Source organism: Neoarius graeffei, chromosome 4, assembly GCF_027579695.1.
Source record: "Neoarius graeffei isolate fNeoGra1 chromosome 4, fNeoGra1.pri, whole genome shotgun sequence".
In the NCBI taxonomy this organism is placed as follows: domain Eukaryota; kingdom Metazoa; phylum Chordata; class Actinopteri; order Siluriformes; family Ariidae; genus Neoarius; species Neoarius graeffei.
Genome location: NC_083572.1, coordinates 50,443,288 through 50,455,468, shown reverse-complemented (window position 1 = coordinate 50,455,468; position 12,181 = coordinate 50,443,288). Strand labels below are relative to the sequence as shown.

Genomic DNA, 12,181 nt, shown 5'->3' with positions numbered 1-12,181 from the left:
GTAGAATTATTCCATTGTAGACAAAGAAGCTCTCGCTCGTGTGGGGTTTACAACACTTGACAGGGTACGTAAATTCTAGTTTGCCCTTAGTAGTGTACACGGATCATAAGCCACTGACTAACTCTTCAGTGTCTGAATTAGCATTTGACAGGATGGTCATTTCTGCAGTCATAATGCCTCGATATTAAACATATTGGGAGATCTGAAAATATGGTTGCAGATGCATTATCTCATGCTCTGTTTAGTGCATAATGCTGGTGTCTTTTCTTACTTTGCTGTGTTTATTAATTTTTTGCTATTGCACTACAGGACAGCACAGCAAGACCATCCTCCAAAGCGGAAGGATTAGGGTTCCATGGGGGGCGGAGGCAATGCATCTAACTTGATGAAACATTTGATGCATGTACATCCCAGTTTGTACAAAGAATTGTTCTGTCCCACCGCCCCACCCCACCCCACCATGACATTTCTCATCTTCATGCATGCACATGCATTACACTACTGGCTTTACTGGTTCTCATGGTTATCCTGTGTGGTTTTGTAAAATATTTTTGTGTTAAATAAAAGTTTTTTTCCACTTAAATGGCAGCTGCCTTTCCATTTGTGTTGCATCCCTTGAGCTGGGGCTGGTTTTTTTTTTTAAAGGCAAATTTGACATTTGAAATGGTATGGTATCATTTCACAAATTTTGATAATTAACATTACTTCAGGGCGGCACGGTGGTGTAGTGGTTAGCACTGTCGCCTCACAGCAAGAAGGTCCTGGGTTCGAGCCCCGGGGCCGGCGAGGGCCTTTCTGTGTGGAGTTTGCATGTTCTCCCCGTGTCCGTTTGGGTTTCCTCCGGGTGCTCCGGTTTCCCCCACAGTCCAAAGACATGCAGGTTAGGTTAACTGGTGACTCTAAATTGAGCGTAGGTGTGAATGTGAGTGTGAATGGTTGTCTGTGTCTATGTGTCAGCCCTGTGATGACCTGGCGACTTGTCCAGGGTGTACCCCGCCTTTCACCCGTAGTCAGCTGGGATAGGCTCCAGCTTGCCTGCGACCCTGTAGAAGGATAAAGTGGCTAGAGATAATGAGATGAGATGAGAACATTACTGCATTTCGCCGCTTTTTTCACTATGCTTTGAAATGCGCCTTTAAGAGTTTGTTCCTTTGCCCTCCCTTTTCATGGGCATGACATGAGTCTACTGCTAACAGTGGCGGAGCTCTTCCTCTGACCAGTGACCATGCAACACCGCTTCAAGTTATCTCACCAAGTTTGGGAAGACACTAGAGATTTTGGCAACTGCTCAGCAAACTAGTGACAATAGATTGCTGAATATTGTTGAGAAACAAGGCTCTCTGAGTGAGATATGGCCATATTTTGCTTTTAAGGCAAGTGATGGTGGAGTCCCCTTCTACATGTTTCTGCAAATGGTGCCTCAGGTCATGTGCAGTGGGAGGAGGCAATGCCTCTAACTTGATGAAACGTTTGATGCATGTACATCCCAGTTTGTACAAAGAATTCCAGGAATGGAATGTGCACATGATCACATAAATAAATTAGTGCTGTCAAAAATGTTGCGTTATTATCGCGTTAACTTGACTCAGTTTTAACGGCGATAATTTTTTTATTGCGAGATTAACGCTCTGTGACACGATGTAGGATTTTCATAAGCTTTTGAAACTGCCAGGAACTTGGAACAGAGACTTTGCTTCAAAAAACGATAGCAGCTAGACTGTAATGTCACGCCCCGCACAGCCAGAGTCCTCTGCCTTCCCCCCAAAGAACCAGCGCGGGCAGGGCGCGCTAGCCCCGCGCCTCGGAACGAAGAGCCACGGTGCTCGGCTTGGTTTCGTTTTCCAATCGGCGGCTCCAGCCCGACTTTGCAGTGGCTGTGACAAGACGTGTTATGCTCTGCAATAAAAAAAAAAAACATTGGTACAAAGCAAGCCCATTCACTTTTTTATGCTAAGAGAATTACAATGGCTTTTCATGTGACAAAAATGTGCGATTTAATTGCGATTAATCGCGAGTTAACTATGACAGTCGCGACATTAATCGCGATTAAATATTTTAATCGCTTGACAGCACTAAAATAAATTGAAAAAAGATTGTCTACATGATGGGTGCCGTACTTTTGTTCATGGTTAACTTGTTCACAAGATTTCCCATCCTGAATCTAGCAAACAGACTAGCCTGCTTGTAACATGAATTCAGTTCAGCTTTGTCATATGTACTAGAGACAGTGTCACACAGTACAATGAAATTCTTATCCTAAGAGTCCTCCAGCAACATAACCTAAACATGAGTAAAGACATTAAAAACAAGAGAAAGTAATTTAAAATTAAATAATAAGTAATTAAAATAAAGAAATTAGATATATCAAGCAATTAAAAACAAGGACATAAAATAATATTTTTAAAAAATTGCAGTAAAGTGTTGGTGCAAATAACTAGGTAGTGCAGTGCAAACTTTACAGGACCTGGGGGGAGAGGCAGTGGCTGGGTTTTGTTAACAGGCCTGATGGCATGGGGGGGGGACTATCTTTCAACCTAGTTGTTCTGGCTGCAATGCTCCTGTAGTGTCTCCCTGATGGCAGCAGCATGAACAGTTTGTGTTGTGGGTGGGTGGTGTCTTTGATAATGTTCAGGGCCCTCCTAAGAACTCTGGTGTTATAATTGTCCACCAGTGCAGGGAGTGCTGTTCCAGTGATGCTTTCTGCTGATTTTACCACCCACTGTAGAGCATTACGGTCCTGTGCTGTACTGCTGCCATACCAGACTGTGATGGAGTGGGTGAGGATGCTCTCAATTGTACATCTGTAGAAGTTGCTGAGAATAGTGCTTGGCATGCCAAACTTCCTCAGCCTCTCAGGAAGTACAGACGCTGTCGGGCTTTCCCCACCAGGTCTGTGATGATGTGGGTCCAAGTGAGCTCCTCAGTGATGTTAATGCCTAGGAATTTAAATGTGGCAACTCTCTCAACCTCACTCTCTCCAATATGCAGTGGTGGGTGCTGTACTCTCTTTTTCCGTGTGTCAATGATCATCTCCTTTGTTTTGCTGATGTTGAGAGAGATTACTGTTCTGGCACCACTTCACAAGGCTTGCCACCTCCCTCCTGTACTCTGACTCGTCTTCCCCAGAAATCAGTCCAATGATTGTGGTGTCGTTTGCAAATTTAATAATGCTGGTGTTAAGCTGGGTAACGACATAGTCATGAGTGAAGAGTGTGTACAGCATGGGACTCGGAACACAGCCTTGTGGGGTTCCTGTATTTATGGTCATTATTTTGGAAATGATGTTCCCTAGCCTGACTGACTGACTGATTGGGGTCTGCCTGTTAAAAAGTCCAGGACCCAGTTGCAGAGAATTGGTGGCACACCTAGGGTGCAGAGCTTGTTGGTGAGCCTAGCTGGTATCACAGTGTTGAAAGCCGAGCTATTGAGGTATTTCACCCACGTGACCAAGTCACGTGATGCAGCCATTTTGGACGGCACACTTAAGTCCTTCAGTGCAAGGCGGTATGAGATGGTGGAGACCTTTGCACATTTTAACAAGAAAGTAAGCTGTGATTCGTGTTAAATTGGATCTGTCTTTTATCACAAACACTGTACCCAGCCTTGGTATGGAGCCAAGGTTGTCGACAGAAGTCAAGTTTGATGAAGGATGACCCCAGCAGTTTGAAACGGTACAAGGTAGGCTATGTTCACAACACTGTCTTGTTACTCGGGGGATCCGAGATCCCCTGAAACAGACATGAGATCCTTTGAAAACATGATTTGGGAAATGTTGGGGGGTTTCTAAAATATTGGCAAAATGATGTTTATTGACATAGCAATCGTGTGTAACGGGAAGCATTTGCATATCCGCAGTGTTGTGTTTACATGACAACGACTGCTGCTGCCAGGTTGGTTGTTGAGTAGCCTGACTGGGTTTTTTTTTTTTTTTCTCTTGCGTGTGGTATCATTGTTGACGCGAGGTTGTTTTTTGAACATGCCAATGCGGACACGATTTCCCCTGATGAGTTATGACTTCAGACGCGATGCGTGTGTGGAGTCCGCGTGATAATGTGCGTAAGAGAGGCTTCTCATGTGTTTGGAGATCCGCGCTCTTTTTTTTTTTTTTTTATCTTTTTACTTAATTTCCCTGTTTATTTCTGTCCCCCGTTTCTTTCTAGCCTCTGTTATTGCGTTTTATGTCTGATGTCTGCTACATGCAACCCTAGACAAATTAACACTGCCTTGTTTCACTGCTCAGATGGGTTAACAAACACTGACCCATTTACTTTTTGCTATATATTTTATCAAAATTGCGTTAACTGATAAACTAACCTGAAATGAAATGATCACTGCAAAGTCTGGAGTACTCTGTTGGCTCCCAATCCTGTCTCTTCACAGCTGCAATCCCTCTTGTCTGGGTCAGTAGGAAACCGGTAGTGATGTGTCGGTCGCGAACGATCCGGTTCAAAGAGCCGGCTCTTTGAAGTGAACGACGGGAACCGGCTCTTCGGTGGGAGCCGAGTTGGGGAGCCGAATTATTTTTTTGTCCTTAGGTGCCTCAGAGAGAGAGAGAGACTTTCACAAAAAAAGTTGTTGTCTGATTGCGTCTTTGTGTTGTCTATTACCATTCAAAGGAAAAAAAGTAGCATGGTGTACGCCTACTTTTTTTGGTTGATGTCATTCACAGCTGTGAAAATATGAAAATTGGTGTAATGCTTAAAGCTGTGGAGCGCAGGGGAGAGGAGTCTGTGAGGCACCTGAGGAGGGGAAAATCAGCTGTGTATTTTATATTGGTAATATAACACAGTTTTGCATTGTTTGTGAGAAAATAATTTATTAATTGGTAAGTTTTTATTTCTATAGCTAGAACATTGTTACACTGCTATACTTTACAAAGCTTTACAATGGCTACAAAAACTAAAAAATAAAATGGAAAACATCCTATTGATAAAATATAAATAATGTAATTAATTAACTAGTTAATTGCAGCAATTAAATCAAAAATAAAATCTTGGGAGCCGAAAGAGCCGGCTCCTTATAGTAAGAAGAGCCAAAAGAGCCGGCTCCCGAAAAAGAGCCGAAATTCCCATCACTAGAAACCGGTAAAAGGAGCGTCCTGCACGCTGTCCCTGTCTGTTGTGGCAGCCCACAGCACAACAAGCAAACACCATGGTTATTTATAGAGTGCTTACTGACAAATTAATCTATTCTAGGTGTCTGTAACACGTTTTTTTTCAAGCCGGTTCTCCCTCTCTGTCTGCAGCGTTAGTATGTAGCTTGACGTTCAAAATGGCGGCCACCGGGGCGTCACGTGACCCTGTGACGTCAGGTGAAATACCTCAATAGTCAGTGAACAGTAATCGGGTGTAGCAGTCCTTGTTCTCCAAGTGTGTGAGAACTGTATGCATTGCTGTGCTGACTGTCCTCGGTCAACCTGTTTGGTCTGTATGCAAACTGTTGGGGGGGTCTATTGTGTCAAGTATGAATGTCTGAATGTGGCTCATGATTATTCTTTCGAAGCGTTTCATCACTATGAGAGTCAGTGCAATGGGCCGGTAATCATTCACGCAGTAAGCTTTGCCTTTTTTCAGCAGTGGAATGATGGTGGTTGTTTTGTAGCAGATGGGGATTGTGGCTCATGAAAGGGATAGGTTAATATGTCAGTCAGAGCACCAGCAAGCTCTGGAGCGCAGATTTTGAGTGTACGTCCCACGATGTTATCTGGGCCGGCTGCCTTCCGGGGGTTTATCCTCCTCGGAGACTTTTCCACATCAGCAGATGATATTGTGAATAGTAGGGCTGGGAATCGATCCAGATTTCCTGGATCGATTCGATTCCGATTCATAAGGTCACGATTCGATCCGATATCGATCTACTTAGATATTGCTGGATTGTCACTTTAAAGTAAAAACTATTGACAGGAACAGCCCCATATGTGTTTGTGCATGTATCTGTGTATGTGTAAGAGGGACACACAGAGAGAGAAGAGTCAATAAAGGATTTATTTTGGAATGAAAAAAATCCAGGTTTTATTTGAATTCTAAATCAAAACCATGACATTTGGTGGCCCTCTTTTGGTTGAATAACATACCCATGGCAGGGTTTCTGACCACAAAGAAAAAAAAGCACCTCAGCAACCACAGCAATTGTGTAAGAAATGATGCTTGACTGATAAGTCTCAGAGTGTAACCATGACAGTTGGTGGCCATCTTTTGGTTGATTAACATACCCATGGCAGGATTAAAACAATGGCCAGAACTAACCAACAATGACCACAAAGAAAATAAAAAACAGTAGCTCAGACTAGCCTCCATTCCTCGTCAATGTGATGACATGTAATAGTCAGATATGACACGGTATTTCTTGATACCGTGTCATATCTGATTCTTCACAGATAGGTATTTCTTGAGGTCCAGCAGTCGCAGGTCAACGCCACCCTCTCGGCAGACTTCAGCGAATGTGCAAGAGTGTCTTTTGTTTTCGCATACATTTTTGGGATAACAGTTTCGCTCAGATGTTTGCGACTGGGCAGGACATAGCGTGGTTCCAGTCTCTTCACCAATAGTTTGAATCCAGCATTTTCTACGACACTGTAGGGGCGTAGGTCTTTACTAATAAATATTCCGACACCCTCGGTTATGCTCAAGGCACGCTGAGAATTTGAAGGAAATTTAACATCACATGCCTTCTCCAGTGCAGTTTGATTCGCCGCAGGTTTAGCTGAAACTGTGTCGGCGTGGTGTCTGGATAAGTGGTTGCGGAGATTGGTTGTATTGCCACTATATTTTACCTCTATGTGGCACAGTTTGCACACTGCTTTTGTTCTGTCGAGTTCGTCTCTGTCCTCGTAACGTTTGAATCCAAAGTAATGCCATACATCAGCTTTCAGGCCAGGCGGTAATTTTAGCTGTGCAGCTTCAGCCATCTCGCATTCTTAAGTTTCGGTTTTGTTTGCCGGCACCCGCTTTTTATAGCGGTCCTTGCGCGGTCGAGAAAATAGTGCCTATAGCCACCTGGAAGAGATCGATCCACACTTTTTTTTTTTTTGAATCGATCTCGTATTTTTTTGAACGTGAATCGATATCGGATCGTGGATCGATCTTTTGAACCCAGCCCTAGTGAATAGTGGTGATGAACACTCACTAGACCCCTCCCTGCCCACTGGCTTGGTGTTGTGGGCATCAAAGAGGGGCATAGAATTAATTGAACAACTCTGGTGAGAAGTGGCTGTCAATGGACATCGCTCTACTTCTGTCTTTGTAGTCTGTGATGTTTTCCAGTCCCTGCCATATGTGCTAGGTATCAGCAGTAGTGTAGTGACCCTCCAGTTTCAGTCTGTACTTGTTCTTGGCTTCCGTAACGGCTCTTCGTAGGTTGTATCTGGATTTTTTGACATCGCCTGAAGCATATGTCTTGGAGCGAGCATGAAGCGCAGAGCAAACTTCTGAGTTAATCCAAGGTTTAATGTTTGAATATGACCAGATGTGTTTGTGGAGCACAGTGAAGTCAGTGCAGGTGCTTATGTAACTGGAGACTACTGAACTGTGTTCCTCCAGGTTGACAGCGCCGTCCTCATTCATTGCAGCAGTCTTAAAAACACCCCACTGAGTGCACTGAAAGCAGTCCTGAAGTTCCTGTTCAGATTCTTTTTCCATACTTTCAGTTTTTCTTGTAGTGGGTGCTTGTTTCAGGAGTTGTCTGTATGCCAGGTAGAGGAACACAGAGATATGGTCTGACTGTCAGAAGTGAGGATGAGGTACAGCCTTGTATGCCCCCCTCACATTGCTGTATACATGATCTAGTGTGTTTTTCCCCCGTGTAGGAAAAGTGACGTTATGTTGGCGTCACAGTACATAGGTTACAGTGGTTAATGTCACCAGCCACTATAAACACTGCCTTGGGGTATTTGATTTCTTGTGTGTTTATAGCCTTATGCAATATCCCCAGTGCTGCTGTGGGGTTTGCGTGTGGAGGAATGTAAACAGACAGGATGAACACGGTAGTAAACTCCCTCAGTAAGTAGAAGGGTTTGCATTTCAGCATTAGGTACTCAACATCACTTGAACAGTGTTTATTGACAGTCTGCACATCTGAGCACCATCGGTTGTTAATGTAAATCCACGTTCCCCCACCTTTGAGTTTGACCAATGCCACTGTGCAGTTCCCACAATGAATGGCGTGTGTAGCTGGACGGCTGATTCTGGGTTATTGTCCGATAGCCAGGTCTCAGTGAAAATCGGCGCACAGCAGTCTCTCGCTTCTCCCCGAGATATAATTCTGACTCTGAGTTCAGCCATCTTATTTTTGAGAGAATGGATGTTAGCAAGCATACGGCTGGGGAGAGGTGGTCTTTAGCCTAGCATGTAGCCCACCTCTCTTGCCTCGCCGCCGCTTGGGTTGGTCCTTCCTCTGGCTGCGTCATTCACTCAACTCCGCTGCTAGCGGGTCCAGCCTGTAAGAGTCCTGGCAGATAAAATAGTCCAAGTCCGGCCAGTTAAGGATAATATCTTGAGGTTGTTTAGAGAGTTCCAGCAGTGTTTCTCTGTCGTATGTAATCAGTGCAGATGAAATTTGCACATCTATACACTTAAACACAACTAGGAAAACAAACAAAAACGATTGCAGGAGGGGTACACAAAGACATCAGCCATGATGGGTGCCATCTTGAAGAGTTTAGCCAACCTAAAGTTACACAGGGCTAGCTGGCAGCCAGCTTCTATGATGGCCCTAAGGCTGTCGTTTATCATCTTATGCTATGTCTATATTGTTTGTTTTAAAATGCATCACTTTGCTATGTTTGCGCCAGGTGTCTACACTGCTCCGGAGTTTTTGAGCCCTTAAAACGGCGACTTTTGAAAATGGCCCCATTTTAGTTTGAAAACTCCAGGGTAACGTTTTAATGTCGATGGGCAAAAACGGAGATGTTTGGAAACGATTGTGCGAACACCCATGTTTGCTTCCTGATTGGGTCTTATCAGTCACGACGTATCCTTCCCTGATTCATCATGCTCCTATCACATGACCTTATTGAGGTATTTCACTCACGTGACCAAGTCATGTGATGCTGCCATTTTGGACGTCACGGCTCGAATCAGTTTGAATGTGAGGAAGGCGACAAACAAAAAACATAAAAGAAAAAGGAGCGAGATGCAGAAAACACCTTCACTATCCAGCGACGTAGGGCATTTACAGGGCGAGCAGAGGGAGAGGTATTTGCAAAAATTGAGGTTAGTAGGCTTAGAGAGCGACGTTTGCCTGCTTCCACCAGGATTGTTCACTGACGTACGGAAGTACACAAAGCCCTCGTCTTTACCTGACTTCGGCCCACATGATCTGTATACCTATATCGTTAAAAACCCATCTCCGTACACAGGTATTGATCTGAAAGCGTATAAGAGTTTGGATGCCTACAAATATTTTGTGTCAGGCTGGGTAACATGCCTACATCAGTGGGTCGTCCCTGGAGCCGGTGGTCGCCATCTTATTACAGCTAAGGTTTGTTCACATTTTCATTTACTTTCGATCCTCAGGATAAACAAAATGTTATTAAATGTCATTGAAATAACTTCTTAGTCTGTTGAGACATGGCCCGTTATAAGTTTGCTGTTACCAGGCAATGACCAAGAACTGTATTATTAGGATCGGTGTAGTTGTAGCAGTGTATTAGCAACTAGCTGTTAGCAGTAGCTAATGTCAACAACATCATAGCTGGTATGTTACTGTAGCAATGTTTACGTTCAGTCATTTGGATGACTGTTAAAACCTTTCAGTCTCAAGTTTTTCCTTTACTGGATTTACTAGTTTACTGAGCTAGCGCGCTCGGGCAAGCCGGGAGCTAGCGCGCAATAGCCGACCTGCCGGGAGCCTGGCTAGCGCGCGCGCTTCAAGTAGGCATCCAAACTCTTATACGCTTTCAGATCAATACCTGTGTACGGAGATGGGTTTTTAACGATATAGGTATACAGATCATGTGGGCCGAAGTCAGGTAAAGACGAGGGCTTTGTGTACTTCCGTACGTCAGTGAACAATCCTGGTGGAAGCAGGCAAACGTCGCTCTCTAAGCCTACTAACCTCAATTTTTGCAAATACCTCTCCCTCTGCTCGCCCTGTAAATGCCCTACGTCGCTGGATAGTGAAGGTGTTTTCTGCATCTCGCTCCTTTTTCTTTTATGTTTTTTGTTTGTCGCCTTCCTCGCATTCAAACTGATTCGAGCCGTGCCGTCCAAAATGGCAGCATCACATGACTTGGTCACGTGAGTGAAATACCTCAATAAGGTCATGTGATAGGAGCATGATGAATCAGGGAAGGATACGTCGTGACTGATAAGACCCAATCAGGAAGCAAACATGGGTGTTCGCACAATCGTTTCCAAACATCTCCGTTTTTGCCCATCGACATTAAAACGTTACCCTGGAGTTTTCAAACTAAAATGGGGCCATTTTCAAAAGTCGCCGTTTTAAGGGCTCAAAAACTCCGGAGCAGTGTAGACACCTGGCGCAAACATAGCAAAGTGATGCATTTTAAAACAAACAATATAGACATAGCATAAGATGATAAACGACAGCCTTAGGGCCATCATAGAAGCTGGCTGCCAGCTAGCCCTGTGTAACTTTAGGTTGGCTAAACTCTTCAAGATGGCACCCATCATGGCTGATGTCTTTGTGTACCCCTCCTGCAATCGTTTTTGTTTGTTTTCCTAGTTGTGTTTAAGTGTATAGATGTGCAAATTTCATCTGCACTGATTACATACGACAGAGAAACACTGCTGGAACTCTCTAAACAACCTCAAGATATTATCCTTAACTGGCCGGACTTGGACTATTTTATCTGCTGGGAGCCTGGCTAGCGCGCGCGCTTGCCGGCCGGGCGCCTGGCTAGCGCGCGCGCTTGCCGGCCGGGCGCCTGGCTAGCGCGCGCGCTTGCCGGCCGGGCGCCTGGCTAGCGCGCGCGCTTGCCGGCCGGGCGCCTGGCTAGCGCGCGCGCTTGCCGGCCGGGCGCCTGGCTAGCGCGCGCGCTTGCCGGCCGGGCGCCTGGCTAGCGCGCGCGCTTGCCGGCCGGGCGCCTGGCTAGCGCGCGCGCTAGCTCAGTAAACTAGTAAATCCAGTAAAGGAAAAACTTGAGACTGAAAGGTTTTAACAGTCATCCAAATGACTGAACGTAAACATTGCTACAGTAACATACCAGCTACTGTTGTTGACATTAGCTAGCTTGCCGTCCAAAATGGCGGACACCGGGGCGTCACGTGACCCTGTGACGTCAGGTGAAATACCTCAATACAAGAAGAAAACAAACAGCATCAGTTGTTTTATACCAGCATGCGCATGCCCACTATATGTGAATGATCACATGATGTGCGTTAGTGTGGCTGGAGATTATTTCTGATACAGCAATAAAATGCTCGTCTGGATGGAGATCATTTTCTTTTTAAAATATTTTTAAAACTTAGTGTGGACCACATATTGAAATAATGTTGCTAAAATAGCAGAAACAGGACTTTGTTTGGTAATTACTTTATATGGTAGCTATTTAACATTTTTCCAAGACCGTGGACAGAGTTTTCACACTTGTTGAAAATTTGTTTTTTGTATTTCAATTTGTACCCCCCCCCCCCCCACACACACACACACACACAGTGTTTTCTGACCATTAAATGAATAGGGAAGGAAAACAGTGTTATGGTTGAAATCGTTTGTCGTATCTAATGCGTCACTATGATTTTTTTTTTTTTTCAAAATGTTATGCCAACAGGTGTAGATAAGGAAAATCCAGGCTTTTCAAATTTCAGTATATCAAAATACCGTAAATTTATCTTATCTATGACTCCAGTATATTGTAAAAACCTGGCAGGCTAGCATTTCTAGCATCAGTTGTTTTCAACTGAGTCAGAGTTCAATGATTATGTGGACAAAAACAGCTTGCAGTGGAAGGGTCCAAGGAGAGCTTTCTGAAATGAGCAACCAAACAGATGGTGCTTGACTAGATAAATCAATCCAAAATGCAAGTGATTATGTAGAATGTTGGTTTGGAACAGCCCACTTTTAAACTTTGGATTGAATGGACTATAATAGTTGAGTGCCGCCTTGGTTCAAAGAACAAGATTAGCTCTTATTCATGAGCTCAGGACCACTGAGGATTGGAAAGAGCTGCTTGTTCAGTTAAACCCAGATTTATTTGGTATCATGCTGATGGCCAGATGCA

At 44.4% G+C, this 12,181-nt stretch overlaps 1 protein-coding gene across 1 annotated transcript in view; it reads left to right on the top strand.

Moving 5' to 3' along the window:
- Positions 1 to 12,181, top strand: part of ilrun (inflammation and lipid regulator with UBA-like and NBR1-like domains) — a 109,969-nt gene that overhangs the window by 65,816 nt on the left and 31,972 nt on the right. The window lies entirely within an intron of this gene.